Source organism: Podarcis vaucheri, assembly GCF_965113315.1.
Source record: "Podarcis vaucheri genome assembly, chromosome: 3".
Taxonomy (NCBI): domain Eukaryota; kingdom Metazoa; phylum Chordata; class Lepidosauria; order Squamata; family Lacertidae; genus Podarcis; species Podarcis vaucheri.
The window spans coordinates 101,588,281-101,604,362 of record NC_138761.1 but is presented as its reverse complement, the minus strand read 5'-3'; the positions used below and the strand labels follow the sequence as shown (position 1 = coordinate 101,604,362).

Below are 16,082 nucleotides of genomic sequence, written 5' to 3'. Positions count from 1 at the left end.
TGAGATGAGCACCGCAAACCCAGAGTCAGCCATGACTGGACCTAATGGTCAGGGGTCTCTTTACCTTTACAGACTCGATGAAGAAAAACAAAGCAGAAGGAAACCTTCTCTCGCCCTTTTTCCTCCCTTCTCTCACACAAGCAAATGTATCCCGAAGACCATAGCCTCAAAGGATAAAGTCCCCTCTCCTCTTTGCCATGAACTTGGAAACAGAGTTCATGGAAGCCATGGAAGCAGCTGACAACAGCACCTGGGATTTGGTGTGGCTCCTTGCCCCATCCTTCTGCTTACGTCCCACCAGTGAATCCCACTGCCCACAGGGATTGGCTAAGCAAAGGGAGTTGCCTTGCGTAGCCTTGTGCATCATTTGCTGGAAACTGATCAAACCTCCTACACTCAGTCCATGTGTGTCCATCTGCCTTTTTTATTTTGGTGAGCACAGGAGTTGGGTTGACACACCCACATATTTCCCAAAACTCGGCAAACATTTTGGCTAGCCGTACTTATACAGAACAAATCAGTTCAGAGTATATAAATGGTTAGAAGTTACATATGTTGGGAAGCAGTTGCTCAGGAACACATTCATTATCTCAGGGGTGGATAACCTATGCCCAGTCCCCAAGATGCTGTTGGACTCCAGCTCTCATCAGTCCCTGCCAGGATGGACAATAGATGTGGTGAGGCAAATTGTAGCCCAGCAACAACAGGAGACCCTAAATTTGTCCACCCCTGCCTTACCTGTAGAACTTCATATATACCGTATTTTTTGCTCTATAAGACTCACTTTTTCCCTCCTAAAAAGTAAGGGGAAATGTGTGTGCGTCTTATGGGGCGAATGCAGGCTGCGCAGCTATCCCAGAAGCCAGAACAACAAGAGGGATCACTGCTTTCGCTGCGCAGCGATCCCTCTTATTGTTCTGGCTTCTGAGATTCAGATTTTTTTTTTCTTGTTTTCCTCCTCCAAAAACTAGGTGTGTCTTATGGTCTGGTGAGCGAAAAATATGGTGTATTTTTTTTACCCTAATCTGAATAATGCATAGGGTCATTTTATTGGAAGGCTCTGATTTTTGAAGTACCTAGCAAAACCTTTAAAAATTGCAGTTAGTTACTGTTACATTCCAATCTACCCCCTTTTAACAATCTTATGTATTTTACATTCTGTAACTTTTTACTCTTATGGTTGCTCACAAACGTCAGTTAACTACAGTCAAGCATGCTGACAAACTGCTGCAAATCATGGCCATCGTGGTCCCACAAATCCATAGCAACTTGATACGGGGGCACCTGAAAGTTTTATCACTTAGGTCACAGCCCTCTAAAGTCCCAGGGGAAGGAAGACTTTTCAGGTCTCCTTCTCCATGGATGGAAGGAGTGGGCTACCCTCAAAGAGAGAGGGAGAAATCTGCTTTTGACAGCTTCCAACTTGTGGCTGCAGAAAAGGCCTCTGCTGGTGCTTCTCCAACATCAAGCTCTAACATCGGAGGGGACAGTGATGTGCAGGGCCTTCCCAGGGCATTTTGCTGCCCGTGGTGGATCAGCAAACAGATCCCTATCACCAACCCCAAGTAAGCATATATAGTACCAAGGCCTCCCAAGTTATTTTGACACCTGAAAACCCCATACACAAATCTTCCTTTCCCTGGCAGTAAAACTGCAATGACAAACTAAATAATAAACATTTCACTGCCCCTTTCATGACACCCAAAATCTGCTGCCTGAGGTGTACATCTCATTCTGTCCTGAAAAGTAGACCTAACAATGATAGAAGAGGCTGTGGATTCGTGGCCCCTTTCTTTCTCACAACATGCCCTGGAATGGTGGTGGTGGGGATTATGCCATTGGGAGAAATGGGAAGGAGAGGTTTTTGGAACAGCAAGAAGCAACAAAAGGCCAAATCACAAGGGGGGGGAGTTGTCATTCCCCCCCTCCTTTCCAGCATGGCATAGGAAAAGGTGGCCTTTCTGAATTGGTTTCTCCCTCCCCTATAGGAATGCTCTGCCAACTCCCTGCATAGAAAAGGGACTTGTAGCAGATGCCCTGTTAAGCCTGAAGATCCAAAACACACTTTGAAGACACCCTGACCTTTTCATTGGATAGTAAACAATGTGAAACGAGTGAGATAGCGAAAGGGAGTCTGTTCCAAACATTTCAACTTCTATTATCCCGTCCTACGGCGCCTCCATTGACTCATGTGCCTCCTTCGTCCAATTCCACTGTTGCTTTCTAGCAGGCATCATTTCCAGAGCAAAAAAAAAAAAAAAAAAGATTTCCAAAAGCCTTTCCTTCCACTCTCACTCTCTCACCAGTCATGCAGAGGGGCTTGCCAAAAGGCACAAAGAGAAAGCAAACAGTAAATACTCGACAGAATCGACAGCCAGAATTCCATCTTTTAAGAAGTAGGATTTGAAATATATGGTAAACTCTAATTTAATGGATGTTTTCTGCCAACATCATTTCCTTTTCTTTTTTGTTCAGTTTGTTATTCCTAGACAAATACGTGCTACATCTTTTGCCCAGCATCGAATGTCTTCAAACTGAAGGAAATAAATATGAATAAATCATTAACACAGAAATAAATAAATATGAATACATTTACATACATTTAGCTCAAGGGAAGTATCTCTTCTGTTCAAGACCAAGAGTCCAGTATTCCTTTCACAGATGTGCATGTTAAACCCCTATTCAGGGGTTGGACTCTAAGGCTGCAGTTCGTGGCTGCTTAAGACTTATTGGCTTCAATGAAGTTTAAGCAACCTGTGTGCAGGATTGTGGCCTTAGAGGGTGCAAAATGAGGTTGAAAAGAATGTTTTTTTTTAAAAAAAATAGCCCAATTTTTCTCCATTTCTTAAAGTCATCACTTTCACAGAGGTGGGGGAGGAAATATATTTTCTCCAAATCTGAATAATGCATATAATTTTTTTCAAAATGAGCACAGACTTACCTAGAGAGATGTCAAAATGGCAATGCAGAGAGGAAGGACAGTCTTACCCAGCTTACCAAGCCCTAGGCTGAGGAAAACAAAAATAATGTCTAAGTCTAAGGGAAGGCTACTGCCCCCTTCCCTCCCATTTATGGGCAGCTAGGATGCTATATATAGAATCAATTTAGTTGCTCTCACAAACCAGTGATGTGTCTAATAAGGATTAAAACTATGATTTAAGTTAAATGAGCATTTACAAGAGGCCATATTTCGGAAGCTTTTCAGTACGATTGTATAATCCTTAAATGTGAAAATTAATTGTTCACACACATTTAAAGTTTTTATTATTTATTATATGCAAAAAAGGTAATAAGGAACAACTAAAGAAAAATGATTTTGTAAAAAATAAACACCCACTTAATAGCCAGCAGGTGGTTATTTTGCACAGATAATGGTTAAAAAGACCAACGAACAGTCATTAGGTTTTAAAATCTTTTTAGTGCCGACATGAGATCTTCCCTGGTGCCCTGAGCTGTAAATTGATCCTCCCCAAAGTCTCCTTAAGGGCTGCCTGGATTATAAAAAAACATTGTTGCCATATGTTAAGCCATATCATCTACGTTTAAAAAAAGCTTGTTAACATGGGAAGAAATCCATGCCAGCTCCTGCGCTGCTTCGTCCTGCCTCCTGGGTCAGCTGCCAGGCCTTCAGTATAGCTAACTTGCTTGAAGTCCCAAAGAGCGTCTGTCTGCTACACAAAACTTCCTAGGAAATATATTTAAAAAGTTGCATGCAACTCAGTTAGACTCAGAATAGATTCAATGAAATTAATGGACCCACCTTAGGCAAGTCCATTCATTTCAATAGAGTAGGACTATCGTGGGATACCATCCATAGTGCATGTAATGCACAACAACAAAAGATTGTGCGATTGGAAATGGATAAGTAAAGTAAAGAGCTATGTTGAATTAGCAAAGCTAACAGCTAACGTAAGAGAATTTAATGATGACTGTTCTTTTGAAGAACGGAAACCCTTTTCGGATTATTTAAAGAAATATTACAATATGAAGACCCCATGACCAGGTTTTGAACTATGAGCGACAGAAAGAATTTGAGATTATTGTGTTATGATTATGATAAAAAAGGAATAAAGTTGTGGTACAGTGAAGGGGGGATAAGAATAACATCATGGAAAATGGGTTGGGAATTCAAAAATAGAAAAGATTTTTTAAAAATACATATGTATTGGAATTTTATGTGTAATTTTTGGAAAACACTACAAAAAAGAAAAAAAGATTGTGCAATTGAAGAAAGAAATAAAGACCCAGGAAACAGTGCCTACAATTGACATCCAATGGTGTCACTAACTGAGAAGCTTCCATCAGTGGAAGAGAAGCAATTTTCTACTATTTCCCCACCACACACACTCGCAATCTGTTCTGGAAGGTCCCTCACCTATCTGGAACAGAGTTAGATGGAGTGGAGCCTTCAGTGGTGGGGGGGGGGGGGAGTGAAGGAAATGGCTTTCTTCCCTGTTCCACAGATGGAAGCCTTACTGTCAACTGAACAACAACATTAGATACAATGCTCAGATTAGCCCCACTCATTTGAAAATGTACATCTGTGAAGCACAAGCTTAAAGCTGCAGTGCTAAACTGCTATTCAGAATTGAGTCAGAGAGGTTTACTTCTGTGTAAACCTATCTAGGTTTGGGCTGCAGACTCCCTTATTTAAGCCAATTGCAAGTCTTAAAAGTGCTTTGGCTGGACTGTGCCCAGGGATAGCTTGGCAGTGGAAAAGGGCAAAAATAAATGCACATTTAGCCTTTCACACTTGATTTCAAAGTAACAAGATACTATCATTTCAGAAGTAATACACGATGGTCCATAGACAGGTTAGAAGCAGCCATTAAGGATATAAATATCCTTTGTTTGTGGTATCTAGCATACAAGTAAACAAAATGATGCCCCCCTTGAAAATCAAAATGAATGCTCTATCCGATTACATCCTTGGATAGGTGTAATTTTGGGTCTGACAATGCATGGCATTTTCTGAGACTTCTCACCCTTTTAGGATTGTGATAATGTGCCTTACACTATGAACAACCACCACCAAGAGACACCAAATATGCGGGCACGCCATTTAATCGAGGCATGGAGCACATGATGCACAGCTGAGTGGTATCATCACAAGCAGCTCTGGGTGGAATCAAAGGTCATAACCCAAACAACAATACAATGCATGCAGCAGAGCTTCTGAAGCCTGCTTACTGAAAGCTGTTTGCTTCCCTCCTAAACAAAAACAGGGGATCATTGGGAGAAATAAGGACAGTGGTCCCTCAACCAAAGAAACAGCTTCTTTGGTCCCAGCCTAGAAAGTTCTGCACATCACTGTTTGCTCCTGAAAGCATAAGTGCATCTACTGATCATCACCAACACCGTATGTAAGCAGGATCAGACTTTCCAGCTCAATCCATATATGTCACAATTGCAGCACAGAAACCATTTCTCTGCAGTCTATTTTCATGTGGAGCTGAATTTCTATATGAAGGCATCACATGGTGAGCTAAATGATGTGATTTTAGGGGAGGAAAAGAGGGACGCAGGTGGCGCTGTGGGTTAAACCACAGAGCCTAGGACTTGCTGATCAGAAGGTCGGCAGTTCGAATGCCTGTGACGGGGTGAGCTCCCATTGCTCGGTCCCTGCTCCTGCCCATCTAGCAGTTTGAAAGCACATCAAAGTGCAAGTAGATAAATAGGTATCGCTTTGGCAGGAAGGTAAACAGTGTTTCTGTGCGCTGCTCTGGTTTGCCAGAAGCGGCTTAGTCATGCTGGCCACATGACCCGGAAGCTGTACGCCGGCTCCCTCGGCCAATAAAGCGAGATGAGCGCCGCAACCCCAGAGTCCGTCACGACTGGACCTAATGGTCAGGGGTCCCTTTACCTTTACAGGCAAAAGATGAATGTTGGGTGAGAACTTAGCAAGGGAGATAAATGATCTGATTTGGTGCACAAATGAGATCTCCCCTCTTTTCCCACATAGTCTTCATACACTATTTCCATCATGTTAGTCAGTTAAATATTCTATATATTGCCAGAAATAGAATAGGATCTGTGCCAGAAGAGCACTTTGAGACTTGAGGTAATTAAATAGCTTTCTGAATATTGGCTGTCAGTTGCCTGCTTAACTGACTATGAACCATATCTGCAAACCCACACAGGCTCTGTGGAGTGAGCAAGGAATTGGGAAAGAAAAAATAGTTTTGGTTTTGAAGAAAATCCATATGAAAATTAATACTTAAATATACATTTTAACTTAATATGTGCAGTGCAGGCACAGTGGAAGAACTGATCTGAAATCTCTGCCGCTGTGCACACACCATCTCACACCACAGCCTTGCCCTGATGTAACCAGCAGCAATGTGCAGCATTGAGAAGTCAGGTAAACAACAGCGGTCTGCCCACATCACCCTGCCACCCGCTACTATAATAATATACCCTGCCCATCTGGCTGGGTTTCCCCAGCCACCCTGGGCAGTTCCCAACAGAATATTAAAAACATGATAAAACATCAAACATTTAAAACTTCCCTTCAGATGTCTTCTAAAAGTCAGATAGTTGTTTATTTCCTTGACATCTGATGGGAGGGCATTCCACAGGGCAGGCACCGCTACCGAGAAGGCCCTCTGCCTGGTTCCCTGCAACCTCAATTCTCGCAGTGAGGGAACCATCAGAAGGCCCTCAGAGCTGGACCTCAGTGTCCGGGTTGAACAATGGGGGTGGAGACACTCCTTCAGGTATACTGGGCCAAGGCCATTTGCTACTGGTGCACAGTGTGTATTTCTAAATATATTCCCCCCCCCTAAAGCATGCATTTCCATGCACACTTTGGTACCTTTTTATTTCTTTGAGCCAGAACGGTACTGCAAAATTCAAAGGAGTCCAACACCCGAAGAATAATTGCATTACAATGCACACATTAGACTGGGAAGTTCAGATCAAGTCGGTTGACTTCAAAATGAGAACGGAGCACATTTAGTGCCGATGATGTTCTCTGAATCACTGATTATATATGCTCAAAGTAATTTTTCGATCAACAAGAGGGTAACTCATTGTGCAGCTTTAGCATATAGGCTGCCTGCCCTACATGATATAAGCTTTTATGGCTCGCTTTCAAGTAAGACTCTCCTCCCTGGAAGAGAGGGGAGTAGTTGTGGGCGGGAGACCGAGCTCCGCCCCTGGTAGGGGGCATTAGCCCCCTCCCCTCCTACCTGGCTGGCGCCCACGCCCACCGGAGGTGGCCAATCAGGTGCCTCCGGGGGGGCGTGTGTAGCAGCTTAATGCTGTGGTGCTAGCTCCGCCTCCTCCTCATTCGTCGTCGTCCCTCAGTGAGTGCCCTGGAACAATGGTGTTCCGGTCCTCCTTCTTGAAAAGAATTGTCTGGCGCGGTGCGCAGGACTGCATGGCCATTGAAAAAACCAGGAAACTCCTGAACCGGGCGGTAGCCCGTTGTGTGCGCTTTATTTATGGCCGAGTCATTTATCATGACGGAGTTCATCTAACAGACATTGGGAATGATATTTGGTTGGACAGTGTCATTAGCAGCATTAGGGATTGGTTGCAGCTGTGAGGGTATTGGCGGCGAGCCCCTTTGTGGCTCGGGTGGCGGTTAGGCATTGGATTCATGTGTTGTGCTGTGTCAAGGGCTAGGTGTGGCCATCGCCTATGCTATCTACCATGGGTTATTCCGTTAAAGGAATCTGGCGGTCGTGTATTCCGTCCGATGCCTGCTTGGCGGGAGGCCATGGCACGACCCTCGGTGACATCAGGGGGTGAGCATCAACAGGCTCCACCTACTGTTGAATAAACCCACCACCTATAGTCATCCAATGCCTAAGCCAATACCTTTTCACTGCTGTAATCAATAAAGTTGTGGCCTTTTCTTGCCCATTAACCTTATATCATGTGTCCTTGTGTATTTATTTCACATAGCGGGGTCGGGTCCTCGATCCACAACAAAATGTTTTCCACAACCCATAGCAATGGGTTTGCTCTAGAAAAACAAGTGCATGCCCAAGAGTGTCTTAATGATTTCGTTTAGGTCAAAGCAACAGAGACATGTAAGGAACAGTATGCCTTGAAGCTCTGTCCTGCTCCAAGCTTCTAGATAGCTCACACTCTGCATTTCTCTTTTGGGTAGTACAGCATGTTCTCCCTCCAGTGTTGTTAGGTCAGCTTTATGTGTGTTGACATATTAGAGCAGCTTCTAAGGCAAGAAAATCAGGGTGACCTAGGTCCTAGAATACAAAACATGTGAGGAAAGGCTGAAGCACCATTTTATTAAACTTGGTTTTAAAAGATTGTAGATTTTTCAATGCATATGTTTTAATTGTTGGTGCTGTTCTTTAAAAAAATGGTTGTGAATTCAATGTGGCCTATGCCACAAATCTTTTTCCACAGATTTTTACCAGCAGTTACTGACTAGATATGGTCAACTGCCAAAAAAACCCAACAACAAACGTTAATTTCCTCCTCCCCTGAGTCAGTTCAAATACCTGAGTGCAAATTGCAGTCTATATTCATATCTGTTTACAACCACTAAGTGTGGTTGAAAGACAGGGCACTTTCCCCAAGGCTACCCAGTGTGTATTGGGTCTGATCAGGGATTCAGTACCCAAACCCAACACTTTATTTAATGCATCACACTCACTTCGTTTCATATTTGCATCTCCATCCCTTTTAATACTTTGTACTCCAGTGAGGAAAAGAGTGATTTAATATCTACAGGCTGGGCACACCCTCCATCTGGATGGCAGGGTCGTCCCAGCCGTCTCTTCGTATGAAGGGCAGTGTGCCAATATTTTCAGAAAGGTAATTTCAGTCTCGGCCCTCCAACCCACAACAGCCAGTTCATGTGGCACATCTGAAAAGGCAATCACTTCATTCCCAGATGAAGGCAGAGTGGCAAGTTTACCATTCTTCCATTCTTGAATGTAAAGAGAGATTGATTATATAAATCAAGTCTGGTGGGTGTGCAGGGACAGACTGAGCAGTACTTGTAGGCCACTGCTCAGTGTCTAGTCATGAAAAGAAAACTCAGAAGTAAGTCTTGCTGAGGTCAGTGGAACATATTGCCAGGTATGTGCATGTACAGGTAAGGATGGGCAGGGGAGGGATGTGATTCAGTTCACATTTAAAGGCTAGCTTACTACACTTGTGGTCTCCAAAACAATATGTGAACTGAAATACAGCCATCTTCCAAGAGTCACACTCTTTTGCAAAGAGGTTCGTCACCCAAGTAATGTGTTCAAAAATGCATGTATCAGGGTAAAATGTGTGTGAGTGTGCATTTACTATAGAAAACACCATACAAAAATGCATTCTATTAAGTGGAATTGCTTTACAAAAATGTGTATATTAAACAAAATTACAGACAAAAAAAAATGTGAGGAGTAACTCAGACTAAAATGCTAATAAATTTTCTTGAGAGTTTCCAATGGGCATCTGGTTGGCTACTATGGGAACAAGACGCAGAGCTAGATGGCCTGATTTAGCAGGCTCCCTGCTTAGGGAGAAACAAAGGATGATGGGGAAGGCTGTGACTCCACTAAGCCCTAAAGTTGTCATCTTCTCCTTTTATTGGGAAGAAGTTATTATGCAATTTTTTTTCTATCACAAACCTACCTACATACCACATGCCAACTCCCAATATTGCCCTAACCTGGTTTAGCATTCTTGGCAATAAATATTGCATTTGACTGTGTCTAAATGCTTTTTGAAACCCTTGGAAAGGCAGCAATTACATTTAATAAAAACAATATTTTCCCTCTCTTCAGCACAACCTATATCTGCCACCTGATTTCACAACTGGTTAAAGCTTTCAAATAACACTGATACTATATCAAAGCATATCTCAGTTCTGGCAATCTTTCCAATTTCTTTTCCCTTGCTTTCTTTTTCCCCCCTCTTATGAACAAAAAGTGAAACAAGGTAGATGAAATAGAATCAGACTAGAATAGAACTTCAACTTGACCGGAGGTATTATTTACCAATTCAGAAGATTCAGCACTCTCTCTACAGAATTTGTTTTTATCATAAGCCATATTTCTTCTTATAGGAGGTGAGGTTTTTATTTCTCTTTTATTACTTCAACAAACGTTCATATTAACAGTGGCAAAGACTACCGGGTAATTTTTATTGGGGTTATTCAGCAGTGTGTGATTTGCTTCTGCACTATTCACTCACTTAAATTATATTCTTAACGGAGAAGACTCACCGGAGTCCTGTGCTCAGTCACAACTGGAGTATTGTAGGCAGGGGCAGATGGTGCCCTGCAAATAATATAGCTTTTGGAGGAAAATGCACTGCATCAGAATGGAAACAGTGCTGTGTGTGACGAACACTGAGCAGAATGGGAAACAATGTATTGTTCCATCAGTATCTGCAATTCCAAAAGTTTTACTACTTTGACACAATTTCCCACTACCTTGCTTCAGCCTTGAAGCTCAGTGGATAATTCTAACAACTCTTTTTTTTTTTTTACTTAAGAAAATTATACAGACAGCAAAACGAAGAAGCCTAAATTAACATTGCCTTCTACCGATAAGAAATAATAATAACTATTACAATAATGACAATACTAAAAATACATTTACTTTCCCTCTTGAACTTCTATTCTGGTTACTATTCTATAAGAATCTATTATATCCTTTGTTGTCCCATATATTATTTTATTTCCCAAATTCAACCTAACCCTCCCCTCCTCCCCACTGCTTCCCTTCGCCTGTGTGAGATCTTCCCATCATAATATTTTCTTCTAGTTGCTTTAATAAAATAGAATAACATGAAAACTGTCAAATTATAATTACTTCTTTTGTCCTTACATGCTTAACAATTGCCTATTATGAGTTCTGCTTTAACACCATATTTCTTCATGTATTCCCCTATGCATTCCCATTCTGTATAGAATTTTTGATTGGAGAGCCCCTGATTGATGCAGTCATTTTTGCCATCTCAGCAAACTCATAAATCTTAACTTGCCGTTCTGTCATTTGTGGTACTTTTTCTGTTTTCCAATATTTTGCCATAAGGTTTTCCCAATAGTGATGTATGGAAGTGAGAGCTGGACCATAAAGAAGGCTGATCGCCAAAGAATTGATTCTTTTGAATTATGGTGCTGGAGGAGACTCTTGAGATTCCCATGGACTGCAAGAAGATCAAACCTATCCATTCTAAAGGAAATCAGCCCTGAGTGCTCACTGGAAGGATAAATTGTGAAGCTGAGGCTCCAATACTTTGGCCACCTCATGAGAAGAGAAGACTCCCTGGAAAAGACCCTGATGTTGGGAAAGATGGAGGGCACAAGGAGAAGGGGACAACAGAGGACGAGATGGTTGGACAGTGTTCTCGAAGCTACCAGCATGAGTTTGACCAAACTGTGGGGGGCAGTGGAAGACAGGAGTGCCTGGTGTGCTTTGGTCCATAGGGTCACAAAGAGTCGGACACGACTAAACGACTAAACAACAACAACAACATTCTTGTGGCTGCGGTTATATACAAAAATATATTCCTTTTGTCCTTGGGTATGTCGTTTGTTAATAAACCTAATAAGTATGACTCTGGTTTTTTTGAAATAGAGCTCCTGACAACTCTTTACTGCCCCACCCCCCACCATTATGGTAGTCACCATAAACGGTTCCTGGCACCTTGATTTAGTGAATATACCCCACTTTTCAAACTGCATGGGCTCCAAAAGTAGATACAGGTATTACAGAGAAGGGATGGATTTTGGCATAATTTTCTGGTCCCTGGGAGCTGATTATATAGTCCAGATGCAAAACTGGAAGGTGCAAAGCGAGCTGCCAATTGGGTCAAAGTCTGGTTGATGGTGATGCCAGGCCTCAGAAACAGGCCTTGCTTTAATCTGCAGAGATTTCTGGTCCTTCGAAGCTTTTTAAAAAAATACATAGCAAAGGTTCCACTTTTCCTTGTTGACAAAGGTGGCAGACATTACTATAGATAGCTCTAGGATCTAACATATGCTTCAGCTGCAGCAAACTGGAAAGAGTCTAGGCAGATTCAGTGAAGAGGCAGAGAATAACTTTTTTTAAAAAAAAATAAAAACTCAAGTTGAAGGCATCCATGATACATTGCCTTAAAGGAAATCTTCCAAAGGGTTGTGGTTTAAAGTAGTTAGTAATGAATTGTGAGTGGGGGGAGGGACTTAAAAAATTACTCTAAGAGACAATGAGGTATGTATAGCTGTGGGTGCTTGAAATATAGGTTCTTTAAACATATGCAGCTGTTACAATAATTAATATGCCACGTTAGCCATTTTGCATTAGTCTTTACAGTGCTTTTTTTCTTTTAAAAAATGTTTAGGGGTACTCTTATTTTGACTCAAGAAAATCAGCATTTTATAGTTCAAATCGGGGGAAATAAATACAGTAAATGGACAAAAGTACAAAGATTCACAAAAACGTTTGGGGGTATGCGTACCCCTGCATCCCCCCAGAAAAAAAGCCCTGAGTCTTTATCATCTCACTAGCTTTATTTTTTTTTAATGAGCAATTATGTTTACTCAAGTTCTAATTCCTTGTGAGATTTTCCTGATGTCTTTTTGATATATATTTGATTAGATTTGAAGGATTTCATTATTTGCCACAGAAATGATTGTATTAGCTAGCAAATGAGGGATATAAGGTTTGAAGGTCTTATTCAAAGCATACTTCCTTATAGTACTTTCAAATTTCCCCCCTTAGTAAAAGTACATAAATCTCTTGAGATGTATTATGAAATATTGCAAAATACGGCAGATGGTCTATAAGCATCCTATACTGCGATTAGTGAAATAATTTACTAATTTCACTTCATCTGGTTCGCTAACTACAGCCATGCAGTCTCCTTCCCTCACTGCTCCATCAACTTTAGTAAATATGTTTACCCAGTGCATTTCCTCTGGAAAAATAGGTGCCGGTACTCACCATGAAGTTGTCACAGTAAGTGCCACACTTTTTAACAATAACAAAACAGAAGTGCCAGTTCTGTGTAACCTTGAATACCCCCCCCAAAAAAAAGCACTATGTTTAGTCTTTGTAGTCTCGTGCAAACAGCACTTCAGATCAGAGTACTCATGTGTGTTCAAGTGTGTTCCTTCTTGCTCAAAAGAGAACAGGGAATGCTTTTAATTACTCCAACATCTCCTAGGTCTGATGATCTTCTGGTATGTCTGTCACGCTCCCTCTCCCTGACATATTTCTCTGAGATATACAGTTGGCATCTGTTAAGCCTCAACTGTCTATAAAGATTATCTAACTGGAGGAGAGAAATGACATGGTTTGAATGACATACCTGGTGCCTAATGAGTAGAAGACTACCACTGGTTGGGAATCCTTCTTCCTGCTGTGCAGTTTAAGTCACCAAAATTCTCCATCCATCTGACCTGACTTGGAAGCAACCTTTCTGCCATCTATTCTCTTCCTCTTCTTATTTCAACAAATTCCTAAAATGCCCATCATTAGGCTGTGGAGAATGCCCATGGACAGAGAAACATCTCACACCCAATGGAGTCCCTGGTAATCATAGCCTGGGCCACCTAGCACCAAGTGAAGAAGAAGTTGCCCTCCACCACAGTGGCTTAATTCTCACTAAAGCAGTCAAACTAAGGAATGTGGACTGTGCCATATCCGATGAGAAGGAGGGGGAGCTCAAATGACGGCATGGACCATCATTTGATGATGAAAGGCTGTGGCCAAGCCTTCTTCGTGATGTTTCTCTACATGCTTTATGGTGGAGCATTCCATCATGCATACCCTCCAACATGTCGCAGCTCAAAACCAGGACACATGTCTTCCGGGCCACACTTTCAGCAGAGAACATTCTTTTGAACTATGTACCTATTGTATGGAAGTTTACAATGGGACAACAAAAATGGATTTTGTGTTTTCTAATGGTAGCCAGGAGACTCATATTGATGAACTGGAAGAATAAATATAGGATTCCCCTTTAATAAATGGATCGACAATATGATAACACTCGCAACTTATGAATTGAAATGGATCGAGTACAAAATATAGCAGGCTATTTACATTTACAGTGGTACCTCGGGTTAATTCGTTCCGGAGGTCCGTTCTTAACCTGAAACTGTTCTTAACCTGAAGCACCACTTTAGCTAATGGGGCCTCCCGCTGCTGCTGCGCCGCCAGAGCACGATTTCTGTTCTCATCCTGAAGCAAAGTTCTTAACCTGAAGCACTATTTCTGGGTCAGCAAAGTCTGTAACCTGAAGCGTATGTAACCTGAAGCGTATGTAACCCGAGGTACCACTGTACATATGAATTAGGATAGTAATACCAAACTTATCAAAGAATGTATGGGTTAGGTTACCGTATTTTTCCATGTATAACATGCCCCCGAGTATAAGATGCCCCCTATTTGGGGGAACTCCAAATTAAGAAAGTGGGGGGAGATTGCCCAGAGTTGCTGAACTTTCTTGGGGGGGTGGCACAGAGACATTGAGCTTTATTTAAGGAGGATTGCCGAAAATCGCTCACCTGCCTGATCTAGGCTGCCACTTGCATGTGCCGCAAAGGCCACCTATCTTCTGTCCCCTCGCCAGCAGAAGACGCCAAAAGCCCACCCAATTGATGCAGCAACAGCCTATCAACACCAGCCCTTGCCTCAGCCACCAATAACATGCCCAATAGCCACTGACAATCTCCAGCTTGTGAAAGCAACCAATCACACCCTAGGCCAAGGGTTGGCAACCTAAGGCCCATGGGCCAGTAGCGGCCCGCAAGGTTCGTCTAACCAGCCCATGGCGACCCCTGCCCCCCCCCACTCTTACCAGTGTGGCAAAGAAGTGCGCCGGAAATAGTTTGTGCACACACATGCGGGATGGAGAAGTGCCCGTGTGCATGTGTGCACACTATTTCTTGTGCAAATCCAAGTCGGAGGAGCACTGGAAATAGTGTGTGCACACATGCACGAGCACTCCTCTGACCCAGAAGAGTGCATGTGCACACACACTCCGACGGACGGAGCATGGACCGGCCCATTGACCGGTAAGCTTGCCGACCCCTGCCCTAGGCACTATCCATGTATTAGACGACCCCCAATTTTTAACATACCGTAATTTTTAAATTCAAAAAATCTCATCTTATACACAGAAAAGTATGGTATTATTATGATTATTATTATACAGTTTATGTGGGATTACTGCAACTCAGATCACAGGGTTTCCTGGAGTGGCAAAATGTTTCCAAAAGTTTATTTTTATGGGTGACTACAGGCAGCAGAGGGACGTGGGTGGAGCTGTGGGTTAAACCACAGAGCCTAGAAATGACTGGCAGAATCCGAGACGGCGGAAGAAGATTGGATGAAATTTAAAATTTATCTTAAGAAATATTGTAAAATTAATGAGTGCTAAAATGTTGCGGTTATAAAAAATAGGGGATTACAGCTGTAAAAGATTAAGTAAAAGAAGAGAATAAGGAAAAATTAGATAAAATCAAGGGGGAAGATTTGCTGAAACATATTTGGGAATTGGGATGCAGAAAGGGGAGGTATGGGGAAGTCGGTGAAGTAAGTTTTAAGAAAAAAAGGATTCGAAATTATACATGTTTGTTTTTGTGTGTGTACGGTATGTTTGTATTGTGTATTGTGTGTTTTTTTATAATTTGTGAAAATCCAATAAACATTTATAAAAAATAAATAAATAAACCACAGAGCCTAGGACTTGCTGATCAGAAGGTTGGCAGTTCAAATCCCTGCGACGGGGTGAGCTCCCATTGCTCGGTCCCTGCTCCTACCAACCTAGCAGTTCGAAAGCACATCAAAGTGCAAGTAGATAAATAGGTACCGCTCCGGCGGGAAGGTAAATGGCATTTCCATGTGCTGCTCTGCTTCGCCAGAAGCGGCTTAGTCATGCTGGCCACATGAACTGGAAGCTGTCTGTGGACAAACGCTGGCTCCTTCGGCCAATAAAGCAAGATGAGCGCTGCAACGCCAGAGTCAGTCACGACGGGACCTAACGGTCAGGGGTCCCTTTACCCTTTACAGACAGCAGAAGCAGGCAGGAAGGAGAAGAGCATATCGTATTCTGCGGCTGGTTCTTGTATGAATATACTACTTTATTTACATATAGGAGTATTAATAAACCGACAA

At 42.3% G+C, this 16,082-nt stretch overlaps 1 protein-coding gene across 1 annotated transcript in view; it reads right to left on the bottom strand.

The window, feature by feature from the left end:
• The window catches only part of MYOM2 (myomesin 2), an 83,759-nt gene extending 80,690 nt beyond the window's left edge, over positions 1-3,069 (bottom strand). Inside the window, exon 1 of the mRNA XM_082215397.1 lies at positions 2,942-3,069. The gene's annotated coding sequence lies outside the window, so the exon portion shown is untranslated. The remainder of the gene's footprint in view (positions 1-2,941) is intronic.
• Between the last annotated feature and the right edge of the window lie 13,013 nt (positions 3,070-16,082).